Source organism: Sarcophilus harrisii, chromosome 3 (genome assembly GCF_902635505.1).
Source record: "Sarcophilus harrisii chromosome 3, mSarHar1.11, whole genome shotgun sequence".
Lineage (NCBI taxonomy): Eukaryota > Metazoa > Chordata > Mammalia > Dasyuromorphia > Dasyuridae > Sarcophilus > Sarcophilus harrisii.
In genome coordinates this window covers 357,778,840-357,798,060 of record NC_045428.1, presented here as the reverse complement: position 1 = coordinate 357,798,060, position 19,221 = coordinate 357,778,840, and positions in this window count along the sequence as shown.

Sequence of the window (19,221 nt, the reverse complement as noted above, 5' to 3'; positions counted from 1 at the left end):
TCTTGGTCACAGATTTCTTCCTCCTCCACAAGTCTGAGAGATAAACTATTCTATGTTCCTCTAATTTATTTATAATCTTGTTCTTTATGCCTAAATCATGGACCCACATGTATACTTATTGTGTATCTAATTTATATTTTAATATATTTAACATCTACTGGTCATCCTGCCATCTAGGGGAGGTGGGGGGGTAAGAGGTGAAAAATTGGAACAAGAGGTTTGGCAATTGTTAATGCTGTAAAGTTACCCATGCATATATCCTGTAAATAAAAGGCTATTAAATAAAAAAAAATAAATCATGGACCCATTTTGATCTTATCTTGGTATACAGTGTTAAGTGTGGGTCCATGCCTAATTTCTGCCATACTAATTTCCAGTTATCCCAGCAGTTTTTGTGAAATAATGAATTCTTATCCCAAAAGTTAGGATCTTTGTCAAACACTAGATTGCTATAGTTGATTATTTTGTCTTGTGAACCTAACTATTCCATTAATCAACTAATCTATTTCTTAGCCAATACCAAATGGTTTTGGTGACTGCTACTTTATAATATAGTTTTAGATCAGGTACAGCTAGGCCACCTTCATTTGATTTTTTTTCCCCATTAATTCCCTTGAGATTCTCAATCTTTTGTTCTTCCATATGAATATTGTTGTTATTTTTTCTAGATCAGTAAAATATTTTCTTGGAAGTCTGATTGGTATAGCACTAAATAAATAGATTAGTTTAGGGAGTATTGTCATCTTGATTTTATTCGCTCGGCCTATCCAAGAGCACTTAATATTTTTCCAATTATATAAGTCTGACTTTATTTGTGTGGAAAGTTTTTTGCAATTTTGCTCATATATTTCCTGACTTTCCTTTGGTAGATAGATTCCCAAATGTTTTATGCTGTTGACAGTTATTTTAAATGGAATTTCTCTTTCTATCTCTTGCTGTTGGATTTTGTTGGTGATGTATAAAAATGCTGAGGATTTATGGGGACTTATTTTGTATCCTGCAACTTTGCTAAAATTGTGAATTATTTCTAATAGCTTTTTAATAGAATCTCTGGGGTTCTCTCAGTATACCATCATATCATCTGCAAAGAGTGATAGTTTGGTTTCCTCATTGCTTACTCTAATTCCTTTAATCTCTTTTTTGACTCTTATTGCTGAGGCTAGTGTTTCTAATACAATATTGAATAATAATGGTGATAGTGGGCAATCTTGCTTCACTCCAGATCTTACTGGGAAGGGTTCCTGGACTCCTTTCTATTGCTTATTCTACATACTCAATCATTTGCCAATCGTGTAGTTTCTCTCTTCATTACATATCTCATATCCAACTAACTAACCCCTTCTCTTGGCTCACACAGGCTCAGGCTCTCATAAATTCTTGTCTAGATTATTACACAATCTCCTAATTGATCTTGCCTCAAGTCAGGCCTCAAGCCTGCAAGTAATTTTCCTGAAGTGCAGCTCTAACCATGTGACTTTCTTGCTCAACAAGTCCAGTTGTTTTCTATTGTCTTTAGGAAAGAAAATAAATTCCTTTGTTTAGCTTTAAAATTTCTTTCTGAATTTGCTTTCTCTCTTGTTTATGTCTCTTCTCTATTTCTATTCCCCTCCAACCCACTGAATGGGTAAATTGAATGTATTTCTATGCTGGACTCTGTGTGTGTGTGTGTGTGTGTGTGTGTGAGTATGTGTGTATTCTACCTTAATTTGTTCATATCACATGAAAGTGAAATTCAAGTCCCCATTCTAACCTACTTTTCTTTTTTGTACAGTTTCTACTTCTTTACCCAATGTTAGGTGACTCCCCATTGTCTCCCCCTCCCATATTTCTCGCTATATTTATTTTCCCTTTCTTTTTCTTTCTTCTTTTAAAATAATCAGAATATAACAAAACCACTCTTTGGCCCTCTGTCTTATTTAAGTTCCTCTATGATCCCTGCTGACATTTAGTGATGAGGAAACACTTATATCACTACATCCTGTTAGAATACAAATATTTCATCTGTGTTTAATCTTTTCCGTTTCTCATCTGTATGTTTCATTTTGCCTTTGTTTTGATTTCTGTGCTTGTATTTCAAATTTCCTCCTCAGTTCTAGTATTTTAATCACAAATACTTGGAAGTCTTTTATTTCATTATTGTTCCATTTTAAAAAATCCTGCAGGATTATACAAAGTTTCAGTGGGTAGATGATTCCTGATTATAAACCTTTATGTTTACCTTTTGGAATACCATATTTCAAGTTCAAAACTCTGATAGTAGTTGCTAATAATTCTTGTTTAATGTTGCCTAACTCCTCAGTTTTTGACCTCTTTTTGCTTGCAGTATTTCAAAAAGGAACTGGTGTTTCTCAATGGACATAACTACAGAGAAATCAAAAAGTCCATTGAGTTTGACAATCAAGAGGGCCATTTGCAAAGAACCATTTCAAAAGCATGGTGAGGTCAGAAGCAAGATGGAAGGAAGTTGAAGAGTGAGTTGGTAATGACAAAGGAAAGGTTGTGGATATCACCTACTCATTCTACAAGTTTAACAGGGAAAAGGAAAGAGAAAGAACAATAGATAGAAATGGTTTATATACCCTCCAAGTAAAGTTTTATTTGTTTGTATAGGATAGGGGAGAAATGATCACATTTGTTAGATATAGAAATAGCCAACAGAGAAAAAAAGACACTGAAGATGAGAGAGAGAAAGGGAGTAAAGGGAAGAGAAAAAGTAGCAAAGGGAGGGGAAATGGAAGGAGAGAGAAAGAGAATGTGAAGAATGAGGAAAAGAAGAGAAAGAAGTGAAAGAGGAAGTGGGAGCAAAAAAAGGAGGAAAGAAGGAAAGGGAAGAGATTGAGGAAGAGGGAGAGGGAGAAGGAGGGAAAGGAGAAGAGAGAGAGAAAGGGAGGGAGGGAGGGAGAGAGGGAGAAAGAAAGAGAGGGAGGGAAAAAGAGAGGGAGAGAAGAGAGGAGAGGGTCTTACAGATTATGAGAGATAGAATTGGAATCAGAAAATCTGTTTGAATTATGTTTTTACCATTTACTAGCTATATTACCCTAATCTCTGTGGGCCTCAGAGTTTTTATCTATAAAATAAGGATTTTGGACTAGTGTAGAGGGCTGGAACTCTGAGAAGGTATACTTAAGACTCAGTATGATTGATGAGTTAATGATTCTCTACCTAAGTACGTACTAAGTGTGATACCTAATGTGATATAATGATGTAATGCTCTACAACTGGCGCATGCTCAGTATGGGGTAGTGACATAATCTTATTGAAGTATTTAAGGGCTGAGGGAGCGACACAGACGCCTCTCAGCCACAGTTCTCAGCCACAGATACAAGAGAAGATGCCAGATTCCAGAATCCATCTTTGGCCAGTCACATGGCAGCTCTCCTGCCTCCTTCACTCCTCCACTAAGACCGAGGACTCAGGCTAATCCCAAGGTCCTCCAGAGAGCTAGTCTGAACTTTAGAGACTAGACTATCTCTTAAGGGTCCTTCCAGTTCCAAAAATTCTATTATTTTATGGACCACGGGTACAAATGAAGACATTAATATAACATACACAGTATTTTTGCAAACCTTAAAGTATTAAATAAATGTCAGTTGTTACTACCATTGATGTTATTATTAATTTCATTATTATTCAATTTGACAAAGCAAAAGTTTTTATTCATTGAATTCAGAAGAGAAGATTCCTAAGGAACTAAGTTTTGAATAATGGAAGAAATGAAAGGAGCAAGCTCACCAGCATAGCCTCTTAGTAAAAAGGCATGACCACTTGCTGAAACAGATGGAATTTAAAGCTGAGTTGGAAATTTGAGGATAAAGGAAAAAAATGGAATCATATGCTTTGGAGAGTATAAGAAATTACTAGATAGTTTCTCACCTATCCAAGGAATTCAAACTGATTTGAGATAGAATAAATTTGTAGATTTAGTATGGATCCTGCTAACATGATTTCATAACTTGCTCCTGATTACTCCATAGGAAAACCTCAGCAGTTCTGAAGTAGGAGTATTGAAGGCAGATGGTGGGAGTAATCCAGGGATGGCAATTAGCACAATGAGAAAAAGATAAGGAGTAAGAGTTTTAAGGGCAGAAGATACTACATTTCAAAAATAGTAACAAGAGAGAAATGAAAGAAAGAATAAAATGAATGACTTGAATAAGAAGTGTTCAGGTTCCTATGAGAATAAAGAACATATTCACAAGCAGTGGGATGGGACTTGTGATCAGAGAAGAACATTTTGGAGTTCTGGATTTTTGAGATAGAGCAGTTATCAGTGATGGTGAAGCTTATGATGTGATCAGTGCAGTAGCTGACTGAAGTCAAGTGTGAAGGAGGTAATAGTGGTAGAGGAAGTTAAATGTGACACCAGCTGTAGTTCAAGAAGATCAAAACAAAAAGAAAGGCTTTGTGTACACCAAAATACTCATAGCAGTACTTTCTGTGGCAGCAGAGTTGAAAACAAAACAGATCATGAAATAATAATGTATCATAAAAAACCCAGTAAATAAGAAAAATTCAGAAAAACATGGTATAGCTTATTTTTCCTATTTATCCTATATGTTTGTTACTTGTTTGTAAATATTTGTTTGTTTATTAGATTATTAGCTCCCTGTGGACAGAAGTGATCTTATGCCTCTTTTTGTATCTCCAGCACTTTATACAATGCCTGGCACATAATAAATATTGACTCACTCATGCAAATACAGGTTAAAGTAAGTAGAGCAAGGAAAATAATATAGCCAAGGACCAGAATGACATAAATAGGAAGAATTAGAACAATAACAAACTGAACACTCTGATTGTGATTATAATTGCCAAGCTTGGTCTTAGAAAAGAGATAAGAAATGTGCTTCTCTTCCTTCTTTGTAGAGGTGGAGATTCTGACTGCAAAACTGCAGAAGTGGTAAGATTCTGCTGATATGTTGATTAGTTTTTGCTGAACTGCTTTTTAAAAATATGCTTTTTAAATTCTTTGTTGCAAGGTTTGGCTCACGTCAGTGAGAGGGAAGGAATATATTTGGAAATGAAGGCAAAGTAAATATACACAAAAATAAGAAATTAAAGAGTACATGTGGTTAAAAGGGTTATAAGCATAAATATTGCTGATACAGAGGAAGATAGTGGAGAAAGCATGGAGAGGAGGACTCTACTTTAGGTGTTCAAGTAACCAGGAAGTTACTAAGTAAATGCTTATGAATCTGACTAGCTAGAAGGATGTTCTGGAGGCTAGTAAATTACAGCTGCTAGGATTGTGACATCATAATGCAATCTATCTCACTGAAGAGAAGTTGTTTTATGGTGGATAATGGCAACATGCATCAGAAAGTGGTGCGGTGGCTGGGGGGCAGGTAGGATACTGATCATCTGTGAGTCAAGAAGTGGCAAGACTTGAAAGGGATGGAATGGAACTGGCAGCTTCCTGTTAATGTCAAGAAGGGAATGGAGCTTGAAAGGAAGAGATGGAGGACAAAGGGGATCTGGTTGATAATCAAGTAGGGACTCAAAGGGCTTGGTGGAGAAGGGCAGAAGATAAACCCCGGGAGGGAAAGTATTGCTAGAGAGGATGAGGAGAACTAGCAGGAGAAAGGAAGTCTCATTCACTCAAACTAGTGGTTTTCAAGGACAGGGATCAGAGCAGTAAGTGGTTAGTGAAGAGGGGAGTGCCAAGAGGGCAGAAACTTGTAGTATAAACCAGTCCCAAAGTTCTAGAATGCTGCTGAGGGGGAATCTTCCCAGGTCCCACTAGTCTAGCATACATCTGTGCATGCATATAAATATAGCTGCATATTATGTATTATTCTTATATCACAGAGGAAGCTGTGGGAGAGGGGACAAGAAAGTATCATCTAATTTGTGTTCTCACCTTGGCAAATAATCAGAACTCTGCAGCCACTTCACCTGTAATTCTGTGGAACAAAGGGACAAAGAGAACAATATTTTCATGTTATGAAAGTGGGGAGAGAACAAGCAGACAGATATTTACAAACAAGGTACATATAGAATAAATAGGAAATAAAAAAGCCTTCCCATGTTTCTCCAAATTTTTCATTTTTTTTTGATATAGTAATATAATCCATGACACAATTTGCTTAACCATTTCCCAACTCATGGCTATATGCTTTGTTACCAGCTCTTTGCTACCACACACACACACACACACACACACAAATTTTAAAAGTATATATATGTACATATGTATACAGTATATATAATGTATATGTACATATATACATTTTAAATACTTTAAAAGTATGTATATATGCACATATTTACAGTATATATGTATATGTACATATATACATACTTTTGAAATTTGTGCGTGTATATATACATATATATTTGTGTATGTATATATACATATACATATCAACATATGTGTGTATATGTTTACAAAAGAATATAATTCCCATTTACTGTCAAAGAGTTGGCATGTGGATATTGTGGAAGGGAAAGAGGACTTAGGTTTACTGAGGAACTTCATTCAGAGTCAAATAACAGAGGGGACACACAGGAAATGGCTAGATCTTAAGGGCTATGAACCCAGGTTGTGTCCTGTGCTCTATTCTGCCTGAGGAGTCTGAAGATATAAAAGCAATGTTGGGGTCAGCAAAAATGAGTACCATGGGCATGTAAAAATAAATCATAAATGTGTTCAAGAATAAAAACCACTTTAAAGTTCTGTTCTAGGAACCAACCAATGTTTTACAAAACAAGAAGCTGGTGTCTGTTGGGTTTTCACATGTTAGGGCCCAGAAATGAAAATATTGATCTTGGACTGAATGAAAGGTGAAGCTTCTGGAGGTCTCTGATCAGTTTCTCATTTGACAAGTTTCAGGTGTGAATTAGATGTTACCTTTGTAACATCTCTCTCCCATACTCTCTGTGGTACTAAAAATAACATTCTGTGCTATGAAAAAAGCTAGCCTTAGCTTTTTGTTATGATCTGCTTGCTGTCCATTACTTGTCTGAACTTAAGTTCTCCCTTCTGTAAAATGGAGTGGGAGGAATATTAGGTCACATTATCTCTAAGCTTCCCCTCATTTTCATAATGTAAATAAGGGAATGGACATTCTTATATGTATGAAGAACTGTGGGTGGTGAGGAAAGCGGAGGTAGTCTACGGGGGAGGGATAAAGTGAAGTATTAAATATTGCAATTCCCTCTCCTGCCTGATCTTGTGTGCTATTTATTTTAGGAAAGGACATCCCAACTAAGCTATAGGTCTGAAGACATAGGAAAGGGACAGGCTAGAGAGTGATGTCATCTCAAACAATTGATTCAGACTGGTTAGATCAATCTTTTTTAGCCAGAAGAGGAATAGATAGAAAAAGCTATAATGATTTGTGAATAGGAGTACAGACCTTAAGTCCAATCCAAGTGTTTAGTTTTATTTAATATTCTCAAGATTGGTACATCTGTAAGAGATGGTACTTGAAAAAGCTACAAACCAAGACGAAAGTGGAGAGATTGTTGGTATGTGACTTTTTGTTCACAGATGATTGTGTATCACATGTGACTTGAAGTTGGAATACAATAGAGAATGGATGGATTTTCTGCTACTTGTGCTAATTTTGGCCTGACAGTTAATGTCAAGAAAACAGAGATTCTCCACACCATCCATGAGTAGAACCATGGGTAACAGCAAATGGAGAAATTTTGAATGCTATGGATAAGTACATTTATCTTGACAGTATACTTTCCAGGGATGTACACAAAGATGAGGAAGTTGATATTTGCATTGCTAGAGTTAGCTCAGTGTTTGGGAGGCTCCAAAGGTAAGTGTGAGAAGTGACATTCGACTGACTACCAAACTGAAGGTCTACAGAGCTGTTGTGCTGATCTCATTGTTGTATGCCTGTAAAACCTGGACAGTATGCCAGTGCCATGCCAGAAAACTGAATCACTTTCATTTGAATTGTCTTAGAAAAATTCTGAAGACTACCTGGTAAGATAAAGTATAGGACACTGAAATTACTGAGCTGAACTGCCAAGTGTTCAAACTCTATTTCAGAGTTCAATTCCAATGGGTTGATCAGATTGTTTGATTGTCAAATGTAGATTTGCCTAAATGACTATTTGATGGAAGAATCACACAAGACCAATACTCACTTGGAGGTCAGAAGAAGCAACACAAATTCTAAAGAACTTTGGAATTGATTATAAGACATAGGAGAAACAGGACTACCTAGCATGGTGTACCCCCATGAAAGAAAAGCACTGTGCTCTATAAACAAAACAATTTCAGTAACTCAAAGGAAATTTGAGATGAGTAAATTTATAACCATCTTTACTCCAAATATTCCTGTGGATTATTTATGCCCAAGCAGTAGTAGCTGCAGATGAACATATTATACTTTGATCCTGACAGCAATGTTATTTTGATCCTCTTTAAGCATAAAAACTTTTTTTTGGTAGTGGGGTCCTATATCAGTGTAAAACTGTGCTATCATTGCCTTCTAGAGAACCATCCTTCTAGAAGCAGTTACCTGTACAATCAATCAATATCAATCAATCATAATTCATTAAACACTTCTCCAAGGACAGAGAAAAGCACTCAGTGAATGATAGTAAAAAGATATATAAGTATCTTCTTCTACCTTTTCTATACACATATGTCCACATGGAATATTCAACATGTCTCATCAATAGCTTTGTGGTTTTTCTTTTCTTTTTTTTAAATTTTTATTGTTCTTTTGTTTTACACCATTCAACTTCCTCCAGTATCTCTCCTTCTCCTTTTTCCCGGAGAGCCATCTCATATAACAAAACCAAAACTATATGATGAAATCTGAAAATAAATACAGTACTTCATACATACTCTTACACCTATCTCTTCAAAAGAATTGTGTATGTGTATTTGTGTATGTGTGAGTGTATTGGGGTAAATTCTTTCTTTGTAATTTTGCTACATCCTCTTTCAATTGTTTTATACTTATTCTTTAAATTTACATTGTTGTAGTCATTGTGTATATTTTTTTTCTGGGTGCTACTTACTTCACCAATAGTTCATATAAGTATTTCCATGCTTCTCTGCATGTAACATATTCATAGTTTCTTATAGTAATATTTAATTATAAAGTACTACAATTTTTTTTAGCCATTTCCCAATCAATGGATCTCTACTTTGTTTCCAATTCTTTACTGCCTCGAAAAAGTGCTGTTGTGTGTATTTTGGTGTATATGGGAAGCTTTACAGTTTTTCAATACTTCTCTATGTACTTTGTTTCCTTTGATGTTTTCAATCATTCTATGAGGTTCTGTTAATATTGTTACTATTCAACAGATTGTTACTATTCTCATTCAACAGATGAGGGAATTGACATGGCATGTCCAGTTGCACAAATTCAGTTTAACGAGCCTTTATTAAACTTACATGTGCATGACACTTGCTAGGTGCTAGAGATATGAAGGTTAAGCATAAAACAGTCCTTCCTGTCAAGGAGACTATAGTCTTTGGGGGGGGAAGATACAGCATTTAAAGAGATAAAAGAGTAAATTTTTATTTAAGAAGGGAGATAGCATTAATAACCAAGTGAACAAAAAGAATTTCTTATAGTGGATAGTACTTATTTAGGGAATAGCAAATAGGCCAATTTAGCTGAAATATAGACTGTGTGATGGGAAATAATGTGAACTAAAGCTGGAATTACAACCAAAAGTCTCCCTCTGAAGGACATTAAAGGTTGAGTTGGGGAGTGGGTAGAAGAGAGATCATGCTTGGCCAAACAAGTAGAATCTTAATTCCTTCCTAGGGCATGGGAAGTAGAGGGGTCTTGAGGAGAGATGATGCTATGGTCATGAAATCTAGAGTACATTGGGGAGTAAGGGATCTATAGTGTGACTTTCCTCTCTAACTTATGTCAAGATGTCAAAAGGATTCTAACATGGGGAGTGAACTCATGCCCTTCCTGGAGGACATTCATCTACTCCATTGCTCCCCTTAAATTCAGAGATACACACATCTCTTCCTGCTGGTTCAAATACTTGAAAAGGCACAGGAGGACTTTGGGGCCCTACAGCAGGATAGAAATCCTTTTTCTTCAAGGAAAAACCACAGATTAAGCAACATTTGTGCCCAGGGAGGCTGAAGACTTTCTGAGGAGGCTGAGGTCTGGATGACTGCTTCTACTCACAGATAAGATATTTTGCAAATATCAATACAGATCCTTTTGATTTCCCTTTGAGACTAGAGCAGCCAAAGTAAAACTTCAAGGGTCAGGCATTTTAACATTGCTTATGTGATATCTGGAGGTAGTTTGAGTCTCCTGAACCTTCTCTTCCCCATGTTAGTGAGATATATCATCAATCATGCTAATAACTTCCAAATCTCTCTCAGTCAAACTCCAATCCTAGAGAGGCAGATAGGTGACATAGTAGATAAAGCACTGGGTCTAGAGTAAAGAAAACCTGAGTTAAAAACCAGCCTTAGATATTTCCTGTCACTTAACCTCTATTTGCCTCAGTTTCTCCAACTATAAAATAGGGACACTAATAATAGCACTTCTCCTCGAGAATTGTTGTGAGGCATGTTCAAAAATGTTTGTGGCAGCCCTTTTTGTAGTGACAAGAAACTGGAAACAGAGTGGATGCCCATCAGTTAGAGAATAGCTGAATAAGTTATAGTATATGAATGTTATAGAATATTATTGTTCCGTAAGAAATGACCAGTAGGATAATTTCAGAAAGGCTTGGATAGAGTACCAGACTTGGAATCAGAAAGATTCATCTTCCTGAGTTCAAATCTGATCTTATATACTTATAAGTTGTATGATCCCCAGCAAGTTAAATCACTTAAATCTGTTTGCCTCAGTTTCCTCATCTGTAAAATAAGTTAGAGATAGAAATAGCAAATCACTCCAGTAACTTTGCTGAGAAAACCCCAAATGGAATCATGAAGAGTTAGATACTACTGGACAACAAAAAGGAATCTATTTTTTTTATTCCAAAATCCATGTTCTATTGAATTGATGATCTGCATTAATAAAAGTAGATTCCTACATAGATTATATGTAAGATCTAGGTAGAAAAGAAATTTGAATGAAAAGATGGAGTATCATTTGCCCTATATTTCTCCTAGAGGACAGACCAGAGTAGGGAGGTTAAAGGGAATATTTCTCTATAGCTGGCATCTAAGACACCATTCCCCAGAATGCTTTCAAGACCCTACTTCATCTGCCCAGAATGTATTCATCTTGAATTAGTTGGGCTTTCTCAGGCTGAGAAATTGATGATTCTGCAAGTGAAGGGAACTTCCTTTGCGTAAATGGAGAGGGGAACTGAACCAACCTCAGCCAAAGAGGAAATTCTGCAGAATGCTATAATTTCCCAATTAAGCAATAACTGGATTCAAACAAGATGGTCTTCACCTCCACACATACTGTGAAGGCTTTTCAGGGTGAAGCATGTGGCTCTACCCATACAAATCAGTCTCATAGTCAATCATCATCACTACTCTTCCCAAGAAGAGTTGGGTTGGACATTCATTGATCCTTTTTTCTACAGACAGATATGAATTTCTAAGTATGAAAATATCCTTTTTTCACTAAGCTTCTAATTAAAGGGGACTATGTACTAAAACAGGATTCCTGGGGATTACTGTTTTGAACATCATGGTAACTATGTGAAACACTATCAAGTGATTAGTGTTGATAATATCAAGACTCAACCTCCAGTACACAAGCTACTGCTCTGAGAGGCCTGACTCATGTGCTTCCTGGCATGTTGATGGGTTTTAGGGTTTCTTTTTAATCAAACCCACATTTTAAAATAAGCATGCATTTGTATTATTTCCAATGCCCTCATATATATGCCCTTTCTACCAGTCCCTTCTCCTTTTTCCTTCCTTCCTTACACCTCCCTCCCCAAAAAAATGATACTAAGAAGCAATGGAAGATTGCTGAGTAAGGGAGAGGTGTGATCAGAGATGTGGTTTAGAAAGACTAGTAAGTATTAGTATGGCAGTAGTGCTCAACCCGAATTAGTGAAAGGAGAAACTGGTTTAGAGGAATCCTAAAGCTCTACTAAGAGTGAACTGCACTAGGTTAGTGGTGCTGTTTCCAGTTTTTTTTGCCCCCAAGTGAAAAAATTCTAGGTTATGACTTTTTTGGACTCTTTTTGGCATAATGGAAACAGCACAGAGTCATGAGTACCCATGACTTATGGGTACTCATGTGTACAGCCTACAAGGAACCAGTATAGTCCTATAAGTGTAAAGGGCTGAAACTCTAAGTTGATGCACTGAGGTTGGATAACCTAGCACTTAAGGCTAATTACTGATCGGAAAATAAGGAGCGGGTATCAGGCACACTTCCCAAAGTAGCCCATGACACCTTGTTTAACCACACCCCCACGGGTTACACAGTGACTAACATTGAGCCATAAACGAAAGTTTGACTAAATCATAATAAAAAGGGTTGGTAAATCTCGTGCCAGCCACCACAGTCTACTCTATTAGCATATGCTTGGAAAATGGCCCTTCCCACTATTCTGTGCTGGTTCAATCTTTTGGTGTATACAGAGAATTGTGGGAAGGATTAGGGGATGGAGTAAGACAAGCCAGAATCACTTTGGAGGAGGACGATGAGAAGGGAGGTTGGTGGAGAATTTGGGGCAGTTTTGTCCACCTAAAGATCAAGGACTTTGCTTATCCTGACTCTGGCTGTTCTGTCTTCACATTTGGTGCCCAAGGTGTGGACTCTAATTCCACTAAAGGAGTCCCTGGTGATTAGGAAATAGGGTGAGTATTTTAATAGACAAACAGGGAATTACTTTGTTAAGGGTTAAAATAGTAATCTTTTGTAGCTGAAATGGGGCAGATATTAGGAAAAGATTCTCCCCCATCCTCAGCCCCACCCCCACCCCCACCCTGAGGAGGCGCTATAGAAAGCATACTTAAGTTCATCAAGGGGCAAGGCTTAATTGTAACTTGGGAGCAGATCGCTGAACTCTTGGGTACCTTAGAATGCAAGTCCCCTTAGTTCTTAAAGGAAGAAGATATAGGGCCAATTAATTGGAAACTAGTAGGAGATTAATTATGTGAATACTGCAATGATAAAGGTCCTGGTTCCATTTCCAAGGAAACATTCTATATATACAACATAATACAATTGGTCTTAAAGAATCATACAAGTTACAGAAAAAAGAAAAGTTTTAAGAACAGCCAGATGAGGAAATTATGAGGAAAAAGAGGAAGACAAAGGACAGATTAATGGCAATATCACCAGAGAGCATGAAGATTTAAGTGAAGTTGAAGGGCATGGTGAAGGGCATGGTGATTCTTGCTCTCATAGGGCAGCTTCAACCCCGCCTAAACCATAATTGCTTCTTGACATGCCCCCATCAACTTCACCTTCCAGGATGGAGGGAGGAGGAGTAGTGGGAGGGGCAGTGACACCACCAACACCTTCCCCCCAGCAATCATCCCCTCCTATGACTAGATTGCAAAAGGCACTACTTAAAGCCACAGAAGAAGGGCAGGATATAGCTCATTTGAAAATAGGAATGTATCCTGTGATTCAACAGTTTAACTCTTCAGGTCAAGAAAGTAGAAGATACACTCTTTTTGATATAGAAATCCTCAAAGACCTGAAAAAGGCTTGCACTCTTTATGGAGCTACATCAGCTTATGTTAAGATGTTATTACAGAATTTGGCTTATGAAGTCTTAACCCCTAGGGACTGGAAATGTATAGCAAGGACATGCTTAGAACCTGGACAAAACTTGTGGCTTTCTGAATATAGTGAGCTCTGTAGGATACAAGCCCAACAAAATAGTCATAGTACTCCAATCACCTATGACCAACTAACAAGTGTAGGTTCTCATGCAGACATTTCAGTACAGATTAATTACCCCACAGCAGCATATGAGCAAATTGCTGCTGCTGCTATCAAAGCATGGGTTTTTCTCCCCAGTAAAAATGACAAGGGAGAGGCCTTCACAAAAATAGCACAAGGGCCAAATGAACCCTTTGCTGATTTTATGGGACATTTGCAGACAGCTGTCATATGAACTAATGGTGAAAATGCAGTAACCGAAATTATAAGGCAACTTGCTAAAGAAAATGCTAATGAGGTTTGTAGAGGAATTATACTAGGACTACACAAGGATGTTCCTTTAGAGGAGATCATAAGACACTGTGCCCCAGGTCAAAGGTATAAAATACCTTTTATAGCCAGGCTATGATGCAGACTTCCCAAGATCCGAATATGGGAAGGCAGGGTCCCTTTTGGCAAGGGACTTCCAGAGAGACTTGACAATGCTTTCAATGTGGTAAAGTAAGACATCTGAAAACTCAATGTTGGCATAGAGAGACAGTGAGAAAACAGAGTGGGAGAACAAGATCCAATACCCCATGTCCAAAATGCAACAGAGGCTTCTATTGGGCATCAGTATGTAGACTGATTCAGGCAAACAGGATGAGGGGCCCAGCCCCAGGGCCCAAGGCAAAAACTATTTGGGGCATGATGGCAGCTGATGATATACCCAGAGTGCCTAGAAGTTCAGTATCTAGACATGACCAATCAGCCAGGAAGTCATCTGATGGGAGAAAGGGATTACAATTGGGGAGAATAGAGTTGTATGTAGCTGGGACAACTGAAATACCCCCTGGAGAGGTGAAATCTGTTCCTCTCCAGCCTATGGATCCCTTGCCTCCAGGCACAGTAGGCTTGACCATTTCACCTCCCTAGAGCACTTACAAAACAGTGTCTATCCATACACTGATGTGGGAAACTGGGGAATGTGTAGATAATATCCTAGTCACTAATACAGGTAGACAATGTGTGACTTATCAACCAGGAGAAGTAGTAGCATCAGGTTTACTGATACAGACTCCTAATAAGCAATCTGGTGATAGTCGCCCAGATTCTGACTCTAAGCAACAAAATCCAGGAATATACTGGATAGCAGCTGTGACAGCTGACCAACCTATGCTCACTATCTATATAAATAGCATACTATTAGAAAGATTGGCAGATACTTGTGAAGATCATACAGTCATTAGAGATGCCAACTGGCCCAGTTACTGGCCAAAGATTAAGGCAGACACCTTCAAGACTCGCATAGGAGGATCAATAGTAGCTGAAGTTAGTCCTACCCTTTGAGATGGACTTTTGAATGTGAAACAGTAGTTTTTACTCCTTTTATAGTTGAAAAAATCCCCATCAATCTGTGGGGAAGAGACATTTTACAACAATTAGGATTACAAATGAGTACTTTGGTTTTTTAGGCAGGGTTGCTGTTGAAGGCTTGCCAACACTTTCACCCGTTCCTATCCAATGGAAAACTAATATACCAGTGTGGATAGAACAGTGGCCCTTAGGTAGCAATAAAATTCAGGCCTCACTATATCTATAGTACAGGAGTAACTTGACCAAGGACACTTACAACCTTTTTTAAGTCCTTGGAATTCTCCAGTATTTGTTGTAAGAAAGAAATCTGGAAAATGGAGGATGTTGACTGATTTAAGAAAGTTAAATGAACAGATGGAAACTATGGGAACTCTTCAGCCTGGACTTCCATCTCCTACTCAATTGCCTGGAGAATAGCCTTTTTGGGTTATAGACATTAAGGATTTTTTCTATTCTATCTCTCTAGATAAGGAGGATATGAAACATTTGCCTTTTCAGTGACCAGCGTTAACTTAGCTGAGCCTTATAAAAGATATGAATGGACAGTTTTCCCACAGGGAATGAAAAACAGCCCTACTATGTGTCAAATGTATGTTGCTGCTGCTCTTCAGTAAGAAATGCTTTCCCAAAAGTAATGTTATTACATTACATGGATGATATATTAGGATGTTCACCTGAGGAACAAATATTAGAAGCATATTTACAAAAGACCATAGAAACACTAAGGAACTACAAATTGCACATAGCTCCAGAAAAATTCAAGGACATGCTCCTTTTCAATATTTAGGATATGAAATATATCTTAAATTGCTTACAGTACAAAAACTTTCCTTAAGAACAGAGTAGCTAAACAACTTAAATTACTTTCAGAAATTGATAGGAGATAGCCAGTGGATGCGTCTAGGGTTAGGCTTGACTACCTATCAATTGCAACCATTATATGACATTTTAAGGGAAGACAGTGCTTTAAACTCACCATGTTAGCTTACAAAAGAAGCTCAAGAGGCTCTGAGAGAAGTTGAACTGGCTTTATTCAATGGAGTTGAAAGAGTCAATCAAAAACCCTTGGAAATATCAGTTTTTGCTACACAAGAGGCAGCCACAGCAGCCCTTCATCAAGGAGACAGTGTGATAGAATGGGTGAACCTCCCAGCACAACCAGAACAAAGCCTTACTCCTTACCCAGTGCTTGTGGCTAGAATTTTATTAAAGACCATTAAATGAGCAGGGATAAGACCTGACAAGATATACACCTTTTATACTAATGCACAAATTAATGTATACTGTGAAACCATCCCAGAATAGCAAATTTTATTAGCCATGGCTCCAAATTTTACACACAGGTCTCCATTAAAGATAACCAGACTATTACATAATTGGTGATGAATTCTTGAAGAAAAGCTTTCTAAAGTTCCTCTTAAAGGACCAACTTTCTTTACAGATGCATCCAAACATAATATTTATGCTGTGTACTCTCGTGACAACTATAAAGAGAGTAGTCAGAACTCCTTTTCAATCCACTCAGCAGAATGAATTGTATGAATTCTAGCTCTTATTATCCAGGAGATATAAATATAATATCTGATTCGGCCTATTCAGTAGGTATGATACAAAGAATTGCCACAGCCCAAATAAATTTTGTAGCCTCTAATATATATCAACTCTTTAAGGAACTTCAAGAGCAAGTGAGAAAGCATCCAGGAAAGATTTATATCTTGCATGTCCACTCTCATAGTGGACTGCCAGGTCCTATTTTTAATGGTAATTCAAAGGCAGACAGCCTTCTGACTATGTTGGACAATACTCCTTTATTTCAAGAAGCCCCAGAATCTCATTCTAAATATCGTCAGGGTGCTCGAGCTTTACATTTACAATTTGGAATAACAAGAGAGGAAGCTAGGAGCATAATAAAAACCTCTACAGCTTGCCTTCCTTTTCACGCTCTACACTACCTGGAGGGAAGAACCCTCATGGTTTGAGACCCAATGAAATTTGGGAAATAGATGTGACCCGTTATAAATCTTTTGGTTGTCTGTCTTTTATCTATGTTTATCCATGTAGACACCTTTTCAGGATTCACTTTTGCAATACCAGCAGCAAAAGAGACAGTCCGAGTGGTCACTCAATTCCTTATACAAGCATTTGCCATTATGGGTGTGCCACAAGCAATAAAAACAGACAATGGTCCTGCTTACACTTCTAAACATTTTGCACACTTTTGTGCACAGTATAAGATTTTACACACGACTGGCATACCCTCTAATCCTCAAGGACAGGCAATAGTAGAGACGAGAAATGGAGACATTAAGATGCTCCTCCAAAAACAAAAGAAAGGGGGAGCCACAGGTAACTCGAGAGAACTTCAAAATGTATCTCTTTATGCTATTAACTTCTTGATATTTGACAAAGATATGCTGGCTCTGGCACACAGGTTTTATAACCCACTGGAAGGGCAGTCTCCAGTGCGAGCAGCTCCACTATCTTTAGATAATTGCCAGGTGATGTGGAGAGACCCAGAAAGTGGTGAATGGAAGGGACCAGATAGGTTAACTGTGTGGGGGAGAGGATTTGCTTGTATCTCTACAGATGGAGAAGGGATCAGATGGGTGCCAACAAGCCGTATTCACCTTGTCCATCAGAGGAGATGGAGCACATCCTTGAAACAAAGGAGAAGACCCAAGAAACATTGGGTAGTTCCATCACTGACTGTGCCCACAACTGAAAGAGCATGGCAGTTATGGTGTTTGACTCATGGATATAAAAAATTGTTGGACTTCAAAACCCTCAAGAATCATTAGAATCCCTAAGACATGACAAGATTGTTGTAGGACTTGAAAACCCTCAGGAATTATTGGATTCTCTGAGACATGATAAGACTGCTGTAGGACTTGAAAACCCTCAGGAATCATTAGATTCTCTGAGACATGATAAGACTGTTATAGGACTTGAAAACCCTCAGGTATCATTAGATTCTCTGAGAAATGATAAGACTGTTGCAGGAGTTCAAAATCTCCAGGAATATTTGTATTCCCTAAGACATAAAAAGACTGTTGCAGGACTTCAATAATTTGTGGGGAATCATTGGATTCCCTGACACGTGAAGCAATGGACAATAGATTGCTTTTGGACTATCTCTTGGCTACTGAAGAAGACATATGTGTGACTGTTGTTTACCTTCCTTCTAGGACTTCTGGAAATCTTTTACACCACCATGTTGATTTATATTTTTTGTTATGCCACTACTTGCGTGTACGATTCATATTTGTTACACCACATTGAGCTTGTACTGGTTGTGGGGAGAGTCATCACTAATAGCCTGTGCGTTATTGCTATATGCTTGTGTAATATCTCCCATGCTGATGGGTTTGTGCATACCTGTTTCTAATAAGACCCTTCAGCCCATAAACCCACTAGCAATCCCCACTTCCCTTTGGTGCTTTTCATCTCCCTTCCTGAGATGTCAGGGAGGGCGTGATCACCTCCTTTTTGGTGTTTTCACCTCTTTTCCTGAGAAGTTAGGGAGGGTGTGACCATCTGGGTTCTAAAACAAAAGAAAAGGGGAGATATAAAGGGCTGAAACTCTGAGTTGATGCACTGAGGTCAGACAACCGAGCACTTAAACTAATTACCAATTGGAAAATATTCTATTAGCATATGCTTGGAAAATGGCCTTTCCCACTATTCTGTATTGGTTCAATCTTTTGGTGTATACAGAGAATTGTGGGAAGGATTAGGAGGTGGAGTAAGATAAGCCAGAGTCACTTTAGTGGTAGACAAAAAGAAGGAAGGTCATGGAGATCCTGCATCCATCTTGTTCACTTCTACTCCTAAAGACCAAGAATAAAGATCAAGGACTTTTGCTTATCTTGACTCTGGCTGATTCTAAGGCATCCAGGGTGCTAACCCTGTCTTCACAAATAAGAAACTGGGGGAGAAACAGATCTGAGTCAGGGAATTCTGATGGGTAGTGGTCAGGGGTCAGTAGAGGACCACAAGGTGAGGTATCATGGGGAGAAAGCTTGCTTTTCTCAATGTCAGTGCTTTGGGATAAAACCCAGTTTGCTCCTTGCTAGTGGTATCTCTGGAGTCTAATATT